Source organism: Gossypium hirsutum, chromosome A12 (genome assembly GCF_007990345.1).
Source record: "Gossypium hirsutum isolate 1008001.06 chromosome A12, Gossypium_hirsutum_v2.1, whole genome shotgun sequence".
Classification (NCBI taxonomy): Eukaryota; Viridiplantae; Streptophyta; class Magnoliopsida; order Malvales; family Malvaceae; genus Gossypium; species Gossypium hirsutum.
The window spans coordinates 103,745,877-103,771,325 of NC_053435.1; the positions used below are offsets into that span (position 1 = coordinate 103,745,877).

General features: G+C 33.7%; 1 pseudogene; it reads right to left on the bottom strand.

Moving 5' to 3' along the window:
* Nucleotides 1-7,844: 7,844 nt before the first annotated feature.
* LOC121203525 (monocopper oxidase-like protein SKU5) lies at nucleotides 7,845-14,330 on the bottom strand (annotated as a pseudogene).
* Nucleotides 14,331-25,449: the final 11,119 nt, after the last annotated feature.

The following is a 25,449-nucleotide window of genomic DNA, read 5'->3' on the forward strand; positions in this document are numbered from 1 at the left end:
TTTCAGAAGCAGTATTTGAAGAAAGTACTACAGCAGTTTGGCATGAACGAGCAGACCAAACCTGTAAGTACCCCGTTGGCTTCTCATTTCAAGCTTTCTGCACAACTATCTCCTTCGACGAATACGGAACAAGAATACATGTTGCAAGTTCCGTATTCTAATGCAGTGGGTAGCTTGATGTATGCAATGGTGTGTACAAGACCCGACATTTCACAGGCAGTTAGTATAGTGAGCAGGTATATGCATAATCCTGGAAAAGGACATTGGCAAGCTGTGAAATGGATTCTACGGTATATTCAGAAGACCGTGGATGTTGGATTACTGTTTAAGCAGGATAATACACTTGGTAAAGGTGTTATTGGGTACGTTGATTCTGACTATGCCGGTGATTTGGACAAGCGAAGATCAACCACCGGTTATGTGTTTACACTTGCTGGAGGACCAATAAGTTGGAAGTCTACACTACAGTCTACAGTTGCGTTGTCAACCACAGAAGCCGAGTACATGGCTGTAACAGAGGCTGTAAAGGAGGCTATTTGGTTACAAGGTATGGCTAAAACCTTGGGGTTGGTTCAGGAGCATATTAACGTGTATTGTGATAGTCAAAGTGCTATTCATTTAGCAAAGAATCAAGTCTATCATGCACGTACAAAACATATCAACGTACGATTCCATTTTGTGCGGGAAATTATTGAAGAGGGGAAAATTTGTCTTCAGAAGATCAAGACTGCAGATAATCCCGCAGATATGATGACCAAGGTGGTAACAGCAACCAAGTTCGAACATTGTTTGAACTTGATCAATATCCTGCAAGTTTAACAGTCGAAGAAGGCACTATCAAGTATTGTTGTCAAAGGCAAAAAGAATTGTGTGAAGATAAGATTATCCTAATCAAATCTTCAAGGTGGAGATTATTAGAATATATCCCATACCTTGCCCATACCTTTCTCATACCTACCCATACCTTGGAAAGGTCAAAGTTATGGGCACCAAATATTTATTTAGTGTTGGGCATGGGATAATAGCAATTTTTGGTCCCTAAGTGAATAGGGACTTTGCAAGGTGGCCCTTGAATCTCAACTATAAATAGGCCAACCATTGCTCATTCTCATCATCCCACATTTGCCATTCTCTACTTAAGGCATTATTCTCTCTCCCTATTTGTAAAGTTTCACTTGTATTTTTGGAGTGAAATATATTTGGTAGTGCCCGAGGACGTAGGCAAGATTTGCCGAACCTCGTTAAAATTCTGGTGTTCTTTACTATTTAATGTTCATATTTTGTGAGTGTGATTGTAGTGATTTATTGTGCTATTAAATTACGATAGAGGGATATTCTGGCTAGGAAAGACTTGGTACTTAAGTGATCCTCGTGATCCACCTCTCTTTCCTGGGAATTGAACTTAGTGTGATTTTTTAGTACAATAATTTTACTCTTTCACACGCTTCCGCGCAACAGGAGGATTACTATTAATATTTTCGTTTGTAAGCAAGAAATTCATGGAAAAACGAACAAAAGACTGATATTTCTCTGAATCTATTATCTCTTCTCTTTTATTTTTCTTTATTTATGCTACTGAGTTCATAACATTTTGGTGTTTTCGTTGAGAGTGCTTACTATGGTTAATAACACAGAAGCAATCAAAATTTTGCAAGACTCAATTGCGTCCCTACAGAAGCATGTTGAAAATCAAATTCGATGGAATGAGGTCACTGAGAAAACGTTATAAGACATGGCCAAATAGTTAGCCAGTATTGCGGCGTTTTTAGGGAGTTCACCTTCATCGTCAAAGGAGAGGGACGCTACAGTCTATCGTGGCAAAGCAAAGATGCAATAGAATTTGGAAGATACTTTTCCTTTCGCTCCTCATCCAGCATAGGTCAAACTTCTCATCTTCACTGGAGTGGGTCCGGAGGAGTGACTGGCTTCTGCTAAGGATTTTTTTGAGTTCTACCGGATCGAAGACCACCACCGTGTCACCATGGCATTGTTTCGGATGGAAGGAACGACGAAACGATAGTATTGCTGGATGCAACGACAGCGCCAGTTATCGGGGTGGAACCATCTTATAGAGGCCATTCGTCGTCGATTTTTTATCACAAAAATTGAATCGCCAAAGGGACAACTGACGAAACTTACACAGTCATCCACGATGGAAGAGTACCAGTTTCTGTTCAAAAAATGGCCATGCGAACAACGACGTCTTTTTCAGAGGAATTTCTAACTCAATGTTTCATCTCTAGGCTCCAATCAGATATAAAACATGAGGTATTGGGTCAAAGGCCCACATCTATGACCGAGGTGTTAGCCTTGGCCTGTTTCTATGAAGCTAAAGCGGGTGAACTAAAGAAGTTAGTGCCGAAAGGTATTAGACCCAAGACACCTGCTGTGTTGACCACTTCACCCCAATTCATGTCAGGACCTAAAACCTTACCAAGGAGACCTCCTCCATTTGAGTTACCTTGTTTCACGATAAACAATAATCAATAGCAACGATTAACGACGACAGGGCACAAACACATTGTGAGAAAAGGCTGTGCTATTATTGTGACGAGAAGTATGTCAAGGGTCACAGATGCAAAGAACCGCAATTCTTCCTTCTCGACGAGGAAACTCTAGAGGAAAATCGAGAAGATGGTGAAAAGAGTTAGACTAAATCTGAGGGACATGGGAGTGCGAAAGACGAACAACTGCTCATGTCGTTTAATACATTGGCAGGCTGTGTAACCTCAAACACGATCTGAGTCAAGGGCATGATCAAGGGCCGAGAGATGCGCATCTTACTCGACAGGGGAAGCACCCACAATTTTGTCCAGACGCGTACGGCCAAATATTTGGGTTTATCCATCACCACTGCTTCCAATTTCAGAGTTCTAGTAGGCAATGGGGCGACAATACAGAATGAGGGGTGCGTAAAGAATTTGACAGTAAGGGTGCAAGGAACGGAGATAACCACAGATTTTTATGTTCTACTTCTGAAGGGAACGAAAATGGTGTTGGGGGTGGCTTGGATGGCCATATTGGATTGGTCACCATGGATTTTTTAAAGTTCCAATTTAAATTTGATCAAGGTAAAGGGAAACACGTATGGCAAGGGGAGACGAGGGCAGAACTGCGACCAGTTTGTTTTCAATCCTTGAGACGGATAGTTGAAACCAATGAAGTAGCTAAATGCTACTGTTTGCAAGTGTTGGGCGCCGAGCACCCCACTATAGTGATTGAGCAGGAGGAGATACACGAGTTGATCGAAGAGTTCCAGGACATATTCCAAGCCCCCAATGAGCTACCACCCGAGAGAGCATTTGATCATGCAATTCACTTAGAACCGTTGAGCAAGCCGGTGAACGTGAAACCATACTGTTACCCTTGCTTCCAGAAGGTAGATGTGGAACATCAAGTACAACAATTACTGGAACAATAGATCATCAGAAGGGGCCAGAGTCTATTTTCTTCTCCTGTGTTGCTGGTTAAAAAAAAGATGGGACATGGAGGTTTTGCATAGATTACAGGGCCTTAAATGCAATCACCATTAAGGATAAATTTCCCATTCCCACGGCCGAGGAACTGTTCGATGAGTTAAGAGGTGCACAATTTTTCTCCACTTGCAGAGGGGGGTAATGTCATGGTGCAAGACCCTTTTGAACCTTTTGACCAAATGGACACGGGATCTCCTAAGCAAAAGGTGAGTCAGCAAGAGAATGCCCAGCTGGTGTAATGACCCAAAATTCACGGGCATCGGAAAAGTACATTAACAGGCCTCCGTCTTAGTAAATCGAGTTCGAAATAATTACTAGAAATATTTATGAGTTTAGCGATGTGTTTAATTAGGTTTAAATTAGGTGAATTTAGCTTAATTTAGAGTAATTAGTAAAAATGACTAAATTGAATAAGGAGTAAAAGTTTAATTATAAATTAGTAGGAAATAATAAGGACCAAATAGGGAATTAAGCTTATTTGGGAAGATGAGGCGGCAAAAGGAGTAAGAATTTTACTTGGTTATATAGTATAATTTTGACAAGTGGATGGTAAAAAAAAATAAAAATAAATTATTATTATCTATTATTAGTAACTAAAGTGAATAAAACAAACAGAGTAAAGAAAAGAAACAAAAAGAATAGAGAAAAGAGAACAGAAAGCATTCGAGCAGGGGAAGGAAAGAAGAAAATAAAAGAAAGAAAAGGTGAAATAGGGTTTTTGAAGCTTGGAGTTTAATTGGTAAGTTCAATCATGTCCTTTTCTCTTAATTTTGATGTTCTAAAAGTATTAAAACAAGGTTTTGATAGAATTAAGTTAGTAGTTTAGAAGTTTTTAAGTTTTTAAACAAAGTTCATGTTGAACAAAATGATGAAATAGGGGTTTAATTGAATGAAATTAAGTTAGAATAGAGATTGAAATGTAAAGTAAACTATAAGTTATGTGTTTTAGGGATTAAATGGAAATAAATTCGAAATTATGAAAATATGCTGGAAATTTAATAGTTAAGTATGAGTTTGGACAAAATTTGAATAGAAATAAAGTATGAATTAAGATAGAAAAGTAAGTGAATTTAGTTAGGATTAAATTGAAATTAAAGTAAATCAACATTTTGTACTAAGACTATTTTGGACAGCAGCAGTAGTCTAAGTTTGAAAAATCACCAAAAATTGTAGAAATTAAATTATAGGATGAATAAAATATGGAATTAAATCTTGTTGAGTATAGTTTCTTATAGAAGAAACGATATAAGCAATTGAATTGTAAATTAAGAGATATAATGAATTTTGTGAGACAAGGTCAGAATAAATTCGGGTTCCCCTGTTCTGACTTTGGAAAATCACAAAAAATTGAAGAAAAATAATTAGAGGCTTAAAGTTATATGTTTAGAATCCTTAATGAGTCTATTTTCAGGAGAAATCAACAGGAATATTATCCAAGTTCTGTACTGTGATATAATTAATTTCTAGTGAAGAATGGTCGGAACTATTTGACAGCAGAACAGGGGCAACTTTAAAGAATAAATTGTACTTATGGGCTTAACAAAAAATTCTAAAAATTTTATGGTAAGAAGATATGTGAGTCTAGTTTCAGGGAAAATTAGTGGATCTTAATTTGGAGTTTCCTAGCTCAAGATATAAATGATTTAGTAACAATGACTCAAGTAGACAGCTTTGAATGAACATATAAGTAAATAGTGGAATTATGTGTATAAAAATGGTTAAATTTGCATGTTTAGGCTCATGGATTAAATTGAATTGTGTTATATTGATGATTATAAATTATTATTATTTTCGTAATTAACAAAGAACCCAAGACATCGGTGCACAAAGGAAAGGAGAAAGCTATCGAGGATTAAAATGAGGAATTTACGGTTTGTATTACTATAATTCAAATTACTTTTTTTTAAATGTTTTATATCAATTCTATATTTAATAAGTGAATTATAAGGTAAGTATTGATATTTGAGTTGAATGAGAATTGAATTGAATGGTGAATGTGTATGTATAATTGAATTGTAAACTGATTTGAATGTGAAAATTTTAATTGAAAAGTAATCTTGGAAAGGAAATGAAAGTGAATTGAGAATTGAAATACCCTATTAACTAGTCGGGCTAAGTCGGATATAATTGGCATGCCATAGGATCTGGAAGTGTACGGGAATTTACCGGCTTTACTGATCAAGCACTTTATGTGTCGTATTTCAGGCACCTCGTGTGTCGTTTTAGGCACTTTATGTGTCGTATACTGATCAGGTACTATGTACCGTTTGAGGCACAATGTGCCGTACTGGTGTGTTGGGTTGGAATCCGTGTAACAATCAAAGTCTGGATTTGTTAATAGGGTGAATATCTAAGATGAGAAATTTAAAATAAATTGATTGATTATATTATTGAAATATTGAAAGAAACGAAAAAGTTGAATAGTGGATTGAAATTGAGATTGAAAATGAAAGGCATGAACTTAATGTTCATGTAGTGATTGAAATTGTTACATGTAATATGTGATGGAAACTGAAGAATAGATAAAAATTGTATCGTTATTATTAATTAATGAAAGTTTAAGAATGAATTGATATTTGTGAAATTAGATAGTTACATGTTTGGTAATTAAAATTCTTTATTGCTATTATAATTTGAATTATGGAATACCACTGAGTACGGAATACTCAGCGTGCGGTTGTTTCCGTGCGCAGGTTAATAGGAGTCTAGTACCCCGGTCCAGCATCTGAACGATCACGACTCCAGCAAATTTTGGGTGATGTTTTCTTTCTTAATTGAAAGTGGCATGTACTAGGTGTTGTATAAGTTATATAGATATACTTGTAAAGTTGGTTATAAGAATGGTATACCATATTTTGTTATTCGTTTGATAAAATGGTAAATATTATACTATATAATTTGGTATAAGTTGGAATGAAAAATGAATGAAGTTATTAGTTAATTTGGATTAATATTATGAATGTTTAGTTATTAAATGACTATGTTAATGAATTGGTTATGATTTAGATATATTTAGGTTTAAATTGTTTTTGATTGTGCCATTGGTTTTGGATTAGTTGGTTTTTGGTTTGAATTTGCAGGGGGTTTTATGTAAAAATTAAGAAGAAATGGTGTCAAAATTTTTGTAAAAAAAAAAATCTCTGAATACTCGAACAAGTCCTGTTCCATTCCACTTTAATACTTGTGTTGGGCTTCGAAAGTCCATTATAGGGACATAATTCTTCAATTATACTATGAATGTTATAATAATTGTAAAATATCCATAAGTTGTCTGATATATCCGGTAATGCCTCGTAGCCCTGTTCCGGCGACGGTTTGGGGTTAGGGGGTGTTACAGCTAGAGGATAATGCATACGCAACATGAGAATGTACAGCTGGAGGATAATGCACAGAAACAGCCACACAGAGGAGTGATGGAAAGAAGAGCTCCAACAAACTTAACGAATTTTGTCTGCTACTGAAGCGATTAAGAGGATTACTATTAATATTTTTGTTTGTAAGCAAGAAATCTATGGAAAAACGAACAAAAGACTGATATTTCTCTAAATCTATTATCTCTTCTCTTTTATTTTTCTTTATTTGTGCTACTGAGTTCATAACATATAACCATTGCTTTTATAACAAAATAATTAATTGATGAAAACTATAAGGGTCTTGTCTGGTATGGAGCAACTTTTTGTGTGAATTTTTATTGGTGAAAATAAAATAGTCTCATCTATACATGCATTGATTATAGCTATCTTGGAAGCCAAACCATGCCTGCTTTCCCATTCCCAAATCAATTGGTAAAAAGGAAAACACAATACCAAGACTTGTGTATGATTTAATGCTTCAATTTTTACAGAAAATTGTTATCTTCCTAAGACTTGTTATCTTCTTCTACCACAGATGGGCCAAAAAAGGGGACCAACACTTACCTTTATTTATCTTCTCTAACTTTTGTGTCACCCTCATTTTGTAACCCTGAGTAGCTACTTTCACTACTACACTGGTCGGTCATTATTTATTTTCTTGTACAACATATTTTTTATCATAGGTTCTTCTGCCATTGTTGACCTCAAAAAAAGGCCCATCAAATGTACAAATTCATAATGCATTTTAGACACGAAGTTAAATTGTATTGAAATTTGATGAATTGTCATCAGTACATAAATTATAGGTATTGAAAGAATAAAATCCCCACTGAACATTAAACAAGGAACCCTGGAGAGCATTATCAACTTTGTGGAACCAAAAAAAAAAGAAAATGTCAAAATCACCCAAGATTCATATCAACAGGACTAATATACATACCTAAATTAATACACAACCCCAAATCTTACGTGGGAAGCAGCTAGGATCTACACCGACACCCTAAAGGAAAAAAACCTAATGAAAAAGTAGTGCAGAGGCAACTATTAGCACCGCGATGAACAGTTTTGAGCTACTGGTTGTGATTGATGTTGCGAAAGAGATATCTTGTGGCCTAAAAAAGAAACCGAGTTAGAACAAGCCATTATTAATTTTTACGGTTATCTTTCGAAGATAACCATTTCCATAAAAACAACTCTTTTTTGCATACTTCTGCCTTTTTACTGTGGGCACCACAATAGAGGATATTGTCTGGCATAGGCAATTCAGTTTTTTTTGAAACCTTTGGATTCACAACCCTGATATATGTCTCTTGGCCAAGATACCATGAGTCTAGGTTTTCTGTCCTAAGGTTCCAAACTCTAACATTGTCAAGCGATATTAAGATTGCTATCCATTCCCCGAGATAAACCTACATGACAGACAAGTCACATATCTTGTGAGTTTCATTTCATACAAATAATCTGAGTAAGCATTGTTGATGGCAAGTCCAAGACTAGTTATATGTGCCTACCTGTGTTGTAGAGCGGGCAATGCTATCCCACTTGTTATATGTTCCCTTGCTATTTTCTGACCACTCACCATAATCCATTCTGCAACAATTTAATTGAAGAGTTAGTGTTAAAATCATTCTACACAGCTGTATGCTTATACATGATTTGCAGAGGAAACAAATTCCTTCCCGACAATAAAAAATGCATATCCGCTCAGGTGATAGGTCTGTACCTTGGTGTCATTGTTCTGTAGGATGACTTTTATAAATCCCCTAAATGTTCCATTAATTACCGATATCTCCGTTTTAGGTGGCCCTGTAAGTGGTCTACTTGGAAAATAAAGCTTATATACTCCCTTAACCTTTCAGCAAGCCGGATAGGTGTAGCAGGATTGACAAACGATATCCTACTGAGAGTTGTTCGTCTTTTCCCATCAATAGTTACCGGTGGCTTATTTTTTAGCACAAAAATTTCAGCCACATTGATTGAACCATATCTAAATGATCCCTATCGGTTAGGACGAGCACTGCTGGCAGATACATTCCATCTGCATAATTCAAGAATAGAAAGTAAGGAGGCATATAACCAACTAAACTATTTCATATCATACTTTTCAACATTTGAAGCTAACCAACAATTGAAATAATACTAAAAGTAATATTTTTTACAGTAGCTCACCGGATTTACAAGTTTTATGCTTTATTACTAAGTGATGATGAGATTATTAAATAGAAAACTCAAAGGTTAGTAATTCAAATGTCCTAAACTAATCACATTGTTTGAAGTCTCAATGACCATTACCGTGGTGAGAATTAATGTACTTGTGAACTTGAACCACAATGAAAACCAACCTGATAGATCTTGCTTGGTTCATTGAAAAAGTTTTGTCATATTCATCCTACGGTGGATCAGGGAGGGGACCAGCTGCCTTTCCTTTGGAATTAGAATAACGCAAAATGGCAACACCGGTAACACGTTTCCACTGTGATTTATTCACAAACCTTGCACTTGCTACAATGTAGTAATCGTTACTTGTATTCTAATCTGTGGTTAGCAGAAAAGAATACGACTGCCCTACGTGTATGTCTAAGCTAGTGTAATTTTGTTGCACCATATATGATCCATCGATTTTCACAAGAAGCAAATTATGGCTCTAAATCCTGAAATTCAACCACATTGTGCACACGAAGGCGGTAAGTCTTCCCTGTCCAACATTATAATTAATGTTATAAGGAGCTTGAAAAGCTCACCAAAAGCATACAGGTAACAACTAATTCAAGTTAGTTACATGTATATGTATTTAACTGCCATTTCACTTCAGAATTAATTCCATTTTTTAGTCACTAAAAAAGCCCATAATTACACAAGCAGTTGAACATACATATTTAGAAATGAGTAGCAATTAGTAAATCATAAGTAAACAATGCCTAGCATTGAATGAATATTCACCTGGATGAACGTCAATCGTTTCATAATCAGTGCCATCAGGTACAAGTGTAACATCCTGATTTTTTGGGTTTCGCGATTCTTGATATTTTAAGTAAGTTTTTAAAATTTGGTATGTGATTATGGAATTTATAATTTGAGTATGTAAATGGGCTTATGGAAGGCCCATGTGTTGGCCAAAACCCGGTAGAATTTTCAAAATTTGGACTTAAGAGTTAGGGGTTCTGGCTAGGTGACCTTAAGTAAAGTTGTGGGAGAAATGTATCACAAAAAGAGCTTTGGTAAAGTGGCAAGGGTAAGTGTTGGAACCCAGGTGGATTCTGTTGGAGGAGTTTGAATTAGTCAAGTGCATGGATTAAGGAGGGATAAGGGGAGAGATTTTAGGGATTTGATATGAAGATAGAGTTGGCTGAATAAAGGAGATTGGAGAGGGGATTTTCGGCAGAGGGGTTTAGTTAGGGATTTTCGGCACTTAGGTACTTGTGTGTCGTTTTCTCCCTTTAGGTTAGTCTTTTCTCTCTTTTTCTTTTTGCAGCCGAATCTATTATGTCTCCATTCACCTTTTCTTCCTTCTCCTTCTTTCAAACCAGCCCACTATTTCCCTCTATTCATCCATTATTCCTTTCCTTTATCTCTACTTCTGGCGAAATACCGTAAAAGTCGAAATCAGTGAAGCTAGGGGGGTGCCGAATCTTTGTTGACCAGCAACTCTCTATTTCTGTTTCACTTGTTGGTGTTCAATTCCCTCATCTTTTAGGCATAAGGGATTCAAGAGGAGAAACACTGTGGTAAGTGCTCCAACTCTAAACGATTCCTGGAGTAGCTAGTGGCCAAAAGTCGAAACCCCTCTAGTTTAGGGGGGTGGCCGAATATGGGTATAGGCTTTATGGGGTTCTTCTTTTAATATTTTATGGTTTCTATAGTGGAGGAGCAGCAAGGCGTAGTGTCGATTTGGATAAGCTTGGATCACCGGAGTGGCTAGATCTCGTCATAAATCTCGACAAAGGTAAGGTGTCTAAGGCCATTATGGATGGTGGCCGAATGTGTAAGTGTTAATATTGGATTGTTCTTGATTTGGTTCAATTATTGTGAGCTGATATATTAACAGTTGATTATAGGAGAAATCATATAGGATATCTCGACGAGGAATATCGCAAAACAGGTGTGTAACGAACCCTTTTTCATAGCTTAAAGCGATAAATGCCGAAAAGTTGAAATGCCGAAATTCTGGCATTTCGAGGACTTATGAGCAAGCGAACGCTCATTAGTTAGTTAGATTCACTAGGAGGATGATCGGGAACATTGGAAAAGGTAAGAGCGTGATTTTTGGCATTCTCGGTAAGTTGGGCCTCGAGGGGCTGAAGTAGGGCCTAATGGGCTTTCGGGCCCATTTGGGTAAAATTGGTAGAATATGAAAACTTGTTATTGCACATTGGACTGATAAAACCGTTATGGAATATAGGCTAAATGGGCCTAGATGACAAAATCGGCTAAGTAGGGCCATTAGGGGTTTTTGGCCCAATAACTCGGTTTCGCTAAAAATGGGCCAGAATCGTTGTTTAAACAAATGAATAGTTAGTAACTGATAATGAACATGGAAAATCCCTAATTTTTTGTAAAATTACGATATTACCCTTATAATATGAAAATGACCGTTTTGCCCCTAAGTAAAAATGGCCATTATACCCCTAAGGTTTAAATATGAATTTTGATACATGAGATTTTAATAAACATGGTATGTATGATATGCACATGACATGTATGATATGCACATGATGTATTCATAAATGCATTGGGTTGGGTTTTTATATGGATGGAGGAAGTGCAAAAGGGCTTATGCCCCAGTTATTAAAAAGGGCTTATGCCCCAGTTATCAAAAGGGCTTATGCCCCAGTTATTAAAAGAGGCTAGGCCTCCAGTTATATGATAAAGCAGCTATGCTGCCAGTGGAGAGTTATGGTTGGGTGGGTTGAGTTATTCCCCACATGGTGTGTTGGTTGTACGGGTGGAGAGTAGCGGACGGTGGGTCGAGTAGTCTCCCCAAATGGGCTTGCATTCATTTGTTTTTCCATTGATGATACATGTGATATTGAAATGGGCCTATGAGCCATACCGTTTACAGTAAAAGGCTTCGGCCCAATTATATGATTTATAAAAAGGCTACGGCCCAGTATATACATATTGAGATTGGACTTGGGCTAAGGCCCAGCAGGCTGATATTGTTTTGGGCTCTGAAAGGGGCTTGTTGCACACTGAGTTTCCAAACTCACCCCCTTTCCTTAACCTTGCAGGTGAGCCTTGATTTGGGGACTTGGAGCCGGAGGGGATTCAGAGTGGCCACGGTGATCGCCTTTGGGCTTTTAAATAAGCATTGGTTTTCTTTAAATTTCCTTTAATTATTATTTATTCTTGGGTTGTAATAAGGCCATTTTAACTTTTCTTTTACTTCTTTTCGGGATTATTTTATTTTTAATAACTTTAAAATTGGTTGATAATTATTCAAATGGGCTAGACTTAGGACGTGATTTCAAAACGATACTTGATTTCAAAATATCACAACACCATGATTATTCGATTTATCAAAGAGGTCCACTGAAACAAATTTAAACTCGATATAACAAAGTGTGGCAATGGTCGTGGGCATGTCTAGGATTGGATCTAATCGAAGAGCTTGGTACTTAAGCAGCTTCATGGCTCACCTCCTCTGTCTCGGATACCTACCTGTTGCCCAGCTTCCATTCACTTTGTTAACTCAACAAAATATATGGTTTTTAAAACTCTAAAACGGAACATGGGGTTTCAGCTCCAATGTGGCACGTCAAATTCGGCGATAACGTCTGGGCCGAGTTTGGGGTGTTACAACAAGAATGTCATTATATTGGTAAGGGCCTTTGCCATTTATAAGAACTCCATCCGGCATCCCAAGATCTTTTCCAGCATCAAGTGCCTTTCTCAAAACCTAGAATCAAAAGGAAGGTTTCATTATTGAACACATGATATATACTACCCTGAAAAGTAAAACATGGCTATAAATCCAGTAACTCAACAAAGTTCTAACCGTGTGGTTGCGAGTGTACCAATCACCAATCAAAATTGTAATGTCTCCATATCTTTTCCAGCATCAAGTGCCTTTCTCAAAGCCTAGAATCAAAAGGAAGGTTTCATTATTGAACACATTATATATACTACCCTGAAAAGTAAAACATGGCCATAAATCCTGTAACTCAACAAAGTTCTAACTGTGTGGTTGCGAGTGTACCAATCACCAATCAAAATTGTAATGTCTCCATTAGGGAAGCCAAAAGGAATAGGGATAATATCTCTATTGTTTATGATAAAGCCTCCAAAACCACTAGCCGCACGCTGGAAGTACAGTGATGGGAAGTAGAAGAAACTCCCAATTTGGTCATTAACTTGAAACTGGTAAATCCAGTTCCACTTTGGAGGAATAGGACAATTAGTGCCTGGTAACCCATCTTGCCGTGCCTGGTAACCCATCTTGCCATGAACTACGCCTCTGTTGAATCCCAAACCTGAAAACCAAACAGTCAGTTACTCTATCTATGTTTGCACTTTGGTTTTACTTAACAAAGATTATGGCAAAGTAAAGATCCCACCAATGTAGGAGTAAACTTTCGTCCAATTTTTTTCGAACATTGATGACGACGTTGTTGTTAGTAGTTGAATTGATAGTTGGGCTAGGAAACTTGTTATTTCTAGCAAAAACCTACAAAGTAATGCAGATTCAGAAACCATTATAGAACTCAAATAGCTCAAACAACATTACTCCAAAGCTCACTTAAATCCCAAACACCGAGCAAGTAAAAAAGAGCTACATTTTATTGTAGATCTGAAGTTAAAAATTGAAACTTTAAGTAATATAAAAGCAATCACTTTCTGAGTCATGAAAGTTCAGCAGAACCACATGAAAAAAAAAAGGTAGAGAAAATAGTTACAAGATGAAGTTGATAGCAGCAATAAATGTACAAACAGAAGAAAAAGAAGTACTAAAAAGAGCATACCTGTTGAGGGACACCCAAAGGTGAAGCAGTGATGTAAGAGACCTCAAAATCATAGAAGACAAACGGATCTGCAAGAAAATAGGAGCTGGAAAGCAGAGCAATGTTGATATGAAACAGACCCAAGAACTTACTCAAAGCCATTTTTCAAAGAAAAAAAAGAATCTTTTTGGTTTGTATTACAAAATTTTTAAAGGGAAAACTCAGCTATAACTTTACTAAGCTTTACATGATCTGATAGGAAAAAGATAGAGAAGAAGAAGAAAGCAGGTCTAGATTCTCTAAAGATAGAAACAACTATAAGATGTTGGTTTAGTAGGGAAAAGAACAACAGTATGAAGGATTATGATGAATCAGTGAAAGGCCAATACATATTGTCAGTCACCAGTCATCGGTCATCATTCATAAGAGGAAGAGAGAGAGAAAAAAAATGTAGAATTTTGCTGTAGGAGAGAGAAAGAGAGGGTGACAGACAGTTGCAGTTCACAAATACACAAAAAGTGACCAATGTGTGTGAGGAGAGGGGTTTGGTTTTGTACAAAGCATCATGCTCAACACCATGGGGGAAGAGTTGTAACGTTAGGATCCTGTGAAAGTGTCCACATGATTGCTAGCACATGATCTCGCATGTGGACCCCCCGCCATGAAATCAATGCCCTTTGTCTTTCTTTTTGGTTATAAATTGCAGCAGCTATTGCTGCTGCTAAGCTACCTTCTCTAATTTGATAATATTCTAATTTTAGGTTTATACTTGTAGTAATAGTTTAATCTCATGTATTGCCACATGTTACTTTTATAAATTTTCATTAACAAAGCAACCAATTGAAAGAAAAGATGACCAAAGAATGGTATTATAATTTAACAGTTACTCCTCGAGATGCCAAATACGAAAAAGAAGAGTTGGTTACTAAGAAAGAGTGATTGACAGGTGACTGTTGTTGTTTTCTCTTTTACCAATTACATTTTTAAAAAAGTAAGATTAAAATAGGTATTAACTCCATAATAAAATCTTATATTTAGAGATAATTTACCCAAGTAAAAATCAATACTTGCTGTTTTTTTAATATAGAAGGATCTTCTTTTAGATGTGATGAGGATTATCATTTAAGAAGATGACAATGAGACTTTTTGGTCGTTTCTTGTATCCATTCTACATCATAGATATTGTCAGGGTTTTGCATGCAAAGGGATAAATTTTCATTGTCATTTCTCCAACTAACTCCAAAAAAGTAATAATAATAAATTTGTTTGTCATTATTTAGGGAAATTTATCAATATAGAGAAAATTTATAATATCATATTTTAAATATTATGTTATAAAGTAAAAAAAATGTATTTATATTTTATTATTATTATGATATTTCAATAAAAATATAAAATAATTTATTATAACTCAATATTAATATTTTCATATATAAAACATGTTTTTAAGTAATTTGAATGTAGAAATTATATTTTAGATACTTAATCATATTACAAATTCAAAAATCTAATACTACAAATTTGAAATAAATTAAAAAAATGTTTTTTTTAAATAACAGTAAACACACCTTTAATGTTGTTTAGGTTCAATTTCATCCCAACAAATATAAAAAATAGATTTGTGATGCAAAAGAGTTGAGAAAATACATAAAGGAGCAGCCACTGATTTCTATATAAAAAAAAAGTTATTAGCATAATTGTTACTAAATTATAGCTGACCTACAATTATATGTGGAAAAAATTAATGTAAAAATTATATTTATAAAAATATAGGTCAATATTGAATTACACTTAAGTTCTTTCATGTGGGTTTTTTCGATTTAATTTCATTGTATAGATGATAATACCCTCATACTAATATTAAGTTATTGTCTAGTTAATAAATAACACAAACTGTTGCAGCTAAGGTATGGGAAATAGTGGTACCCCAAATTCTTTGTCTCACTTATTTAGTTTAAATCTTTTGAATTGGGTAGTAATCATTTTCACCGGTGATTTTGGTGGTAATGATGCTTATGAGAAAATGTTTGTTGTCTTGTGTTGGTTGTCGTGGAAAAATAGGAATAATTTTATATTTCAGCAAATAGAAAATAGGCCTGAAGAGATTGTTTGTAGGGTAGGTTGCGTTGTTTCTAATATCCGCGAGTCAAAAATGAATTCAAGGACATTGGGAGTGATTCAAGGTGTGAGGGTAAGATGGTGTCCGATGAGTCCTAAAAGGGTTAAGATCAATGCTGATGGGTCTTCAAACGTGAATGGACATTGGTTGATGGTTGGTGGAATGGTGCAAGACTCGGCGGGGAACTAGATGGAAGGTTTCAAGAAATGTATTGAGAGGGGCTCTACCCTTAAGTCTGAGTTATGGGCTATTTTAAGCGGACTAAAAGTGACTCGATTAAGGAATTATAGTAAGATTATTGTTGAAAGTGACTGCATGGATGTTGTTGAGATGATACTGAAAAGTTTTGTGGATACTCTTTCGATGACCCTTATATGAAGGATTAATGACCTTAGTAGATGATGACATTAAGTTAAGTTCCAATTTGTTCCAAGAGAGGGTTATATGGTAGCATATTGGTTTTCTAAATCAGGCTCGATTAATGATGTTAAACTTATTATTTTTGAGTTTCCTGACTTTCATATTAGGAAATTATTATTAGAAGATAAATTTAGGGCGTCACATATAACAGTTTATTTTTCAGTGGTGTAGGAAACAGTGATTTTAAGACCACCAAATCCAGCGAGTAAGTTCGTAAATATTATTATCTAATATTTACAAGTCAAATATGGTTTTAAAAAGGTTTTTGATTTGGTAATTTATGTTTTATAATGATTTATTAGGTTCAAGTGGTAAGACCTTAATATTAAATGGTTTTAGAAAGTGAGGTATCGGGACCTCATTTCTATAAACCGAGCTGTAAATATTTTTATGAATATTTACAGAGTGTCATTAAGGTGGTATTAAAGTTTCATTGAAAATTTTTAACGTTTCGATAGTTAATTAATTAAAAAGGACTAAATCGTAAAAGATGTAAAATTTAATTAGTATTTGATTTGAGTGACTAAATGGTTTATTGAATAAGAAAAATGGACTTAGTTGGAAATTAGAACATTATTAAAAATAATGGACAAAGTTGTACATTAAATGAGTGGATTGTAATATCATAACAAAGGTTAAATTAATAATTTAATAATTAAAATAAAAGTAAAACAAATAAAACGTGGCATCTTCTTTAACCTTTTTTTTTCCACCGAAATTGATGAAGAATGAAACTATAGTTAGGGATTAATATTTGGCCAACTTTGGTTTAATGATTTGGTAAGTAAATTTTTCCTCCTTTTTTTAATTTTTATGTTTTGAGATCGTTGCAATTAGGTCCAGTTAACCCGTACCTTGATTTTGAAACTATTAAAGATTTTGTATGTTTCCATTAATGAATCTAGTGATTTTTTATGTTAAATTATGAATTTGAAATGTTAGTTGGTATTTAAAAATATTTTATTAAGGGATTTTTGATGAATTTTTTATTAGGGACTAAATTGTTGAAATAGTAAAAAAATACAAGGGATTGTTGTGAAATTATTGCAAAAATGGGCTGTAATGAATTTCATGAATATTCGGCTAGCATGACTTTGCGTTAAAAATGGTTAATTTGCATGTTTTAGGCTTAGGGACTAAATTGAATAAAAGTAAAATATTAGGGGCAATTTTGTAAAAATTTAAAAACTAATTTCCATAAAATAAATTGTTTTATTTTCTAAATTAATAGATTGAATGAAATTATTAATTTAGATTAAGGTCGAGTGGAAAATCGAGAATGAAAAATTATCAAAATGCCTTGTACTTTGAAATTTCTACAATTTAGACAGGTAAGTTTGTACAGTTTAGAATTTAATATCAAAATGAATTATTGAGTAGATTATCATTGAAAAATTTATATATTTATTTTTAATTTTGGATAATGAATAGTAAATTTTTATATATTATTAATCTTGATTCTCGATTTGGATTGAATGCGAGATTAGAGCACATTCGTGTTTTGGTGTATTATGGGGGTTTGGAGTGGAGATGGTATTGGAGGGAGATATCGGCATATTACCCAAGTAAGTTGCAAACTCTCGCATTATACTTTCTGTTTTGCGTGATTTGGGTGGATCAGCCCTTACGAGCTTCTGTTCAACTCTTACGAGCTTCTGTTCAGCTATATTGAGCTTCTGTTGGCGTGTTCGGGAGGACCAACTCTTATGAGCTTCTGTTGACGATGTACTCTTACCCGTAAGCCGTTCTTCGTATGAAAAATCTCAGTAAGGTAATTTGTTTAATGAATTTGAAAGATTTATTATTTATTGAATATTGATCTGAACATAAATGAATTCATCAGTTGAGATTGTGGATAATGCTTAGGTTTGTGCTAAGTTTTTTGTTGCATTATACATGTTTAATATTAGATATACTTGAAATGGTAATTGGTTAAATAGAAATATGCTTATGTTCATGAAAAGGTGGTAAGATTCAAAAGGTGTAATTTCTTATAAAATAGTTTATCATCTGGTTGACCCCAAATAAGTTATATACATAAATGCATTAACTTGTGTATTGATGATGGTGATTAGGCCTATGTCAAGCCTAAGATTATGATTGATGTATATGCTTATGTCTGTTATTATACAAATGAAAAGTTAAAGTTCATAATTGAAATGTGATATGATGAAAAAAGGATTGATCAGTTGAATAATGTACTTATTTATGAGAAATTATGTATGTTATGTAACGACCCAAAATTTACGGGTATCGAAAATTTAAATTTTCGGGTCATTATTTCCTCAAAATGAATTCGTAAATATTTATTAGAAATATTTACTAAGTCAGTAGTGTAGTTTATTAGAGTTTGGTTAAGTGAATTAACTTGAATTAAGGCTAATTTAGTGAAAGGACTAGATTGAATATAGGGTAAAAGTTTAATTATAGAATAAAGAAAATTGAAGGGACTAAATTAGCAAATAAGCCTTATGTGACAAGTGTGTGATAAGTATAAATACATATGTTGTAATAGCCTAAATTTTTAGTGGTGTCGGAATAGTGATTTGAGATCACTAAATCTGACAAATGAGTAGAAAATATTAATAATTTAGTGAATATAAGTTAAGTGTGAAGTTAGGAAAATTTTTGAAATAGCGAATAGTGTACTAAAAATAAAAATTTTAAAAATTAGTATCGGAAATTAGATATCGAGAGTTTGAAAATTTTAAAACGAGCCATAAATATTTTTATAAATATTTATGGAGTGTTAATAAGTTAGTATTAAAGTTTCGTTAAGAAATTTTAAAGTTTCGATAGTTAATTGAATAAAAAGGATTAAATTGTAACAAATGTAAAATTATGGGAAATGATTAAATAACTTAAATGATAAAAGAAAGAGGGTTTAAAAGGGAAATAGACCCAAGGTCTATTTGGGCTGGACGGCAAGGTGCATGAAATCAGCAAGAAAATTGATGAATTAAGGGCAAAATTGGAATATTGCAAAATTTACTTAATAAACTAGGACTAAAGTGGAATTTTCTAGAATTCTCATTATTTTTCTGCATTCTCATCAGCAAAAACATCATAGAAGGGCTTTCTTAAGCTGGTTTTTCATATTTTTACTGCAAATCAAGAACCTGAAGCAAGTCGAGGAAAAGAAAAAGTAGCTGATTAGTCCCTGAACTTTCACAAATTTTGCAAATTGACCCAGATCGAGAACCCGAAGCAAGTCGAGGAAAAGAAAAAGTAGCTAATTAGTCCCTGGACTTTCACAAATTTTGCAAATCGACCCAGGTAAGTTCATATGGTTGAAGTTTAATGATTATATGTTAATTTTATGAATTATATAATGTAATATGTATGATGAAATATATTTATTGATAAATAGAGAATAAAATAAAAACACGAAAATCGAATAAATGATTAAATTGAGCGGAATGTCGGATTTGAGTACTTCTGATCAGTGACAAGTGATAAGTGGTAGCCTCAGCTACACTTATCTGATCAGTGATAAGTGACAAGCGACAAGCGACAAGTGATAAGTGGTAGCTTTAACTACACTTATCTGATCAGTGACAAGTGATAAGTGATAAGTGGTAGTTTTAGCTACACTTATCTGATCAGTGACAAGTGATAAATGTGATCAGTGTAAGACCGTGGTAGGACTATGACTTCAAAAGGTGATAAGTGATCATACGCAAGACCATAGTTATACTATGGCAAAGTGAAAGTGAAGTACTCAATTTTTCGTAACCATTCCCTAATTTGGTTAAAGAATGATATGTGACAAATGGGCCCAAAAGAATTAAAGGAAATGGATAAGTGGTAGTAAGTTTATACAAGGGAACTCACCAATGGCTGTGGTTGACAGGTGAACTTAATAATTGTGTATATTGTATAAGTGTATAAATATTTGGTAAGATTTATGTTTTATGCCTATGAACTTACTAAGCTTCTATAAGCTTACATAAGTGTAATCAATGTCTCTTGTAGATTGACGTGGAAGTATACGGAGGATCGGATCAACACAGAGGATCACGCTATCCAGATTATTTCCGGTAGTTTTTGTAAATTTCTTTTTGATTTATATGGCATGTATAAGGTTTGATGATTATATAAATATTAAGACTTGTTTAAGAAATATACATTAAAGTAAAGAATGATGAATATGTTAAATAGTATGATTATAATAGTAGTATAATTTGGTATCAAATTGATTGAAATGAATTGGTTGGTTGGATTAGTCTCGGTTTTAAAATTTGCAGGAAAGGTTAGATATTTATAAAGGGGTTATATTGAGCAAAAAGAAAAAAGAAAAAAAAACTTTGGGATTTTGCGAAAAATTCCCTATGGTTTCGATTTAATTCTGGTTTGGTCTCGAAGTATGTTTTGGGCTTTGGAGGCCCATCTAAAGGACGCCATGACATGTTTTAGTAAATGAATAGTATTTAACTCGTATTAATGGAAAATTAATTTGGTAAACTCCGGTAATACCTCCTACCCTATTCTGGCGACGAATACGGGTAAGGGGTGTTACATATGTATTATTTTAATTGGTACAAATGTATGTATATACATGTATTTGCTTATTATTTAAGAAATAATAATTATAATTAAAAAATATAATATTATAATATAAAGTAAAATAAATAAAAGAAATAATTAAAAGAATAAAGAAACAAAATAAAGAAAAAAAAGTAAGAAACATAACAGAGAAGTAATGAAAATTGAAGGAAAGAAAGAAAGAAAGAAAGAAAGAAAGAAAGAAAAAGAAAAGGAAAAATAGGGTTTTGAGGTTTGAAGCTTAATTGGTAAGTCAATTTAGTCCATTTTCTTATAATTTTAATGTTTTTGGAATCCTAGAACAAAGCTCTACTTAATTTATGTTGAAATTTAGGAAGTTAGTGAATTTTTAGATGTTAAATAAGTTGAATAAATAGATGAATTATGATATAAAGTGATAGAAATTCAAGTTAAAAGTGGGAGAAGGATTGAATTTGTAATACCCCATACCCGTACCTGAGACCGGGATAGGATACGAGGCATTACCGAAATTTTCAGAATAATTTCAATTAATTTATATTATTTAGTATTCATTTTCATGTTTCATGTAACATCCTTTTCATATATTCAATTCAAAATATCATATAAAATACGATACGATACTTAAATTGTCATATTTACATGCTCATTCAGGGTATCCGAACCTACCTGACTAAATTGCAAAAAAACCAAGATTTAGGGGCATATTGGTAATTTACCATTTTCCCAAATTTCACCCAATCTTAAATTGATAATTTCATTCAATTTATTAATTTAGATAATAAAACAATTTATTCCCTTCAATTTAGTCATTTTTTACATTTTTACAAAATTACCCCCTAAAGTTTTACTTTTATTCAATTTAGTCCATGAGCTTAAAACATGCAAATTAGCCATGCTAACTGAATATTCATATATATTTTTCCTCCTCCTCCTCTCCATTCCACATCCTTAATGTATATAACATTCTTGTAAGTACGATTTCACAATTTACTTATTAATGCTCACATCAATCTGTTCACACGAGTCATAGTCACTCAATTATTTATAATTCGAGCTACAGAGCTCAAAATTAAGATCCGTAAATTTTCCCTAAAACTAGACTCATATATCATTCCACCATAAAATTTTAAGAATTTTTGCTTTAGCCAATTAGTACAGTTTATTCATTTAAGTTTCCCCTGTTTCACTATCCAACAGTTCTGACATCTCTTCACTAAAAATTAATTATATCACAGTACAAAACTCGGATAATGTTCCCATTGATTTCTATTGAAAATAGACTCATTAAGGATTCTAAGCATATACATTTGAGACTCTAATTAATTTTCTCCAATTTTTGGTGATTTTCCAAAGTCAAAACAGAGGAACCCGAATTCATTCTAATATTGTCTCACAAAATTCATTATATCTCATAATTTACAAATCCATTGCTTACATCGTTTCTTCTATGAAAAAATAGACTCAATAAGCTTTAATTTCATATTTTATTCATCTTCTAATTGGATTTATACAATTTATGGTTATTTTTTAAAGTTAGTCTACTTCTGCTGTCCAATATTGTTTTAGTTCAAGTTGTTTATTACCATTTTCCCTCTAAATTTCAAAGGTCATACAATTCAGTCCTTGCTCAATTAGCCCATCTATTAAGCTAATTTTTCTCAATTAACATTTTATTCCATCATTCTAAACTATTACACAATCTTTGAAAATCAGAATTTTAACACTAAACCTTAATTCACAACTTTTTCACAATTAGGTCCTAAAATCAATATCTATTGAAATTACTTGATAAAATCATCAAACAACAAAATCAAAGCTTCAAATTCATTTTATTTCATAATAAACAGCTAACACTTATCAATGATAGCTTTTAATTTTGTTCATAAAATCAAAAACTAATGAATTAAACACTTGGACCTAATTGTAAAAGTCACAAAACATAAAAATCTCAAAGAAAAGGGTAAGAATTGAACTCACATATGTCAAAGTATGAAAAACCAGCAGTTTTCAGACCTCCCATGGCGTTTTTGCTGAAGAAAAATGATGATATCTCTAGATTTTTCAAATTTGTCTTGTTTTATATGTTTAATTTGCAAAACTTCCCATTTTGCCCTTGTTTCTCCTTGTCTTTTTTTGCTGATTTTCTTGCCCAACCGTCCAGCCCATACAATTTGGGTCCAATTGCCTTTTAAATCCCTCCTTTTTAATCACTTAAACTATTTAATCACAATTTAATATATTTTGCACTATTTTCAATTTAGTTCTTTTTAATTAATTGACTAACCAAACATTAAAATTTTCTAACGAAACTTTAATACTAACCTAATAACACTCCATAAATATTTATAAAAATATTTATGACTCGGTTTATAAATCCGAGGTCTCGATACCTCGTTTTCAACCAAATTTACCTGATTAATTCTTTTAAAATCGCAAAATTCACTAATTAAAAATAATTCTTTTAAGTTCGCGTTTGGCCTATAATTATTATTTGTTAAAATTTCTAAACTTACTCATCGGATTTAGTGATCTCGAATCACTGTTTCTGACACCACTGAAAAATTTGGCTGTTACAGAATTGTAAAAAGATATATAAGTTTTGTTATAGTAGGGACTAAATTGTCTAAATTGTAGAATTGATGTTTTATATTGAATATGAAGAGCTGAAACTTGTTTAAAGTAGGTATTAAATAAAAATATGAGATTTATTTGAAGAAAAAGAATGATTATGGTGGAAGGACTAAATTAGAATTTTTGTAAAATTACATGAAAAATAGAAGATTGTGTTATTAAATGATATGTATTGATGATTTTAAATGTTAATTTTTCCGTAGCTAACGTAGCACTGGAAATGTCATCAAAGAAGGGAAAAGAGAAAGTGAGCGAAGATAATGAATAAACTCGAGAATTACAGTTTGTATTTCTATAACCAAACTTAATAGTTATTTTGATACATATTATTGATATTATGTATGGCTATTGAAATTAAGGTAAGTATTGATATTGTGGTATTGTATTGATTTATGAATATTTGAATTGAAATGTATATTGATTTTTTATGATGAATCGAAAGTGAAATGAAAACCCTATTAACAATGTCGGGCTAGTCGGATATAGTTGGCATGCCATAGGATTGGAAGTGTTCAGGGATATTCTGACTTTGTGTCAATGAGACACTATAAGTGTCGCCTTACTGTTACTGTTACTGTTCCGAATTTGTTCCGATGACGTACTCTGTGTACCGCTACTGTTACTGTTATTGTTACTGTTACGGTGTATTCTAGCTTTGGTCGATGAAACACTGTATATTATCCCGGTGTGTGGGTTGGATCCGTGTATCTGTCTAGGTCCGAGTTATGTTAATAGGGGTAAATTACTGCACTGAAGACTGAATGATACTGACTGAATTGTATATCTTATTGATTTCGATTCTAATGATAAATGTTATTATGAAATGAAGACAATTAATTGAATGTTCATGATGTGTTTATTTATTGAAATCTAAGGTTTAAGTATAAATGCATAAATTAAGTATTGGTTTATAGAAATACCACTGAGTACATACTTAGCGTACAGCTTGTTTCTGTGCGCAGGATTAGGTTCAAGAGAAAGCTAAGGACTCAGCATCCAAGCCAATCCCGGACTCAAAGTGGTGAATACTTTTTTTTGGTAAAATGGCATGTACCTAGGTTGTTAAGGTGTTATTTTGTACATGATAGTGAATAAACATGAAAGATGTTGAAGCATGGTATGAAATATACATATTTTGGAAGTTAAATTTACATGAATTTGTTTATTATGATAATGTAGTATAATTTCAATATGAATTGTGGTATCCATGAGGGTGCATTGCTTAGATGGTCTAATATTTAATTGGACATGTATTAAGTGTGTTTAATCGAGTTTTGGTTGAATTTAAAGTTGAGAAAACTATTAGCTTGAAGTTTAAGTTATGCAAGGTTGGTAAACTTGAGACAAAAGGCTCATTTTGAGTCCACACGGCCTAGCACACGGGCGTGCGATTAGACCGTGTGAGACACACGGCTTGCACACGGGCAAGTTGATAGGCCTTGTGTCCTCTGCATCCTTAAATGTGAAGTCAGGATAGTACACGAGCAAAAGACACGGCCGTGTGAAGGACACGGGTTTTAAGCATGGTCGTGTGTCAAAATTATATGAAAATGGCCTAAAAATGGTGAAAAATCAGATTACCACACGGCCTAGTCACATGGGCGTGTGCCCCTTTGAAGCCTAATAATTTGCAAGTCAGATCTGCCTACGGGCTGGCCACACGGCCATGTCCCAGGCCACACTGGCATGTGCCTCTATCTTTAAGGAAAAATTTTCAAAGTTGCCTGTTTAGTCCCGAACCACTTCCAAAGCATGTATTGGGCCCCGTAGGCCCATATTAGGGACTTTATAGTGAAATTTGAAAAAGAATTGATTCGGAATGCAAAATTTATGACTCAGTTTTGTATAAATGTTAGTGTATAAGTCCGGTAATGCCTCGTAACCCTATTCCGGTGACGGATACGGGTTAAGAGTGTTACATGTTATGGTTGAATTTACCTATGTTATGAATAAATATATTAATTAGTTAATTGATGTTGTTATTT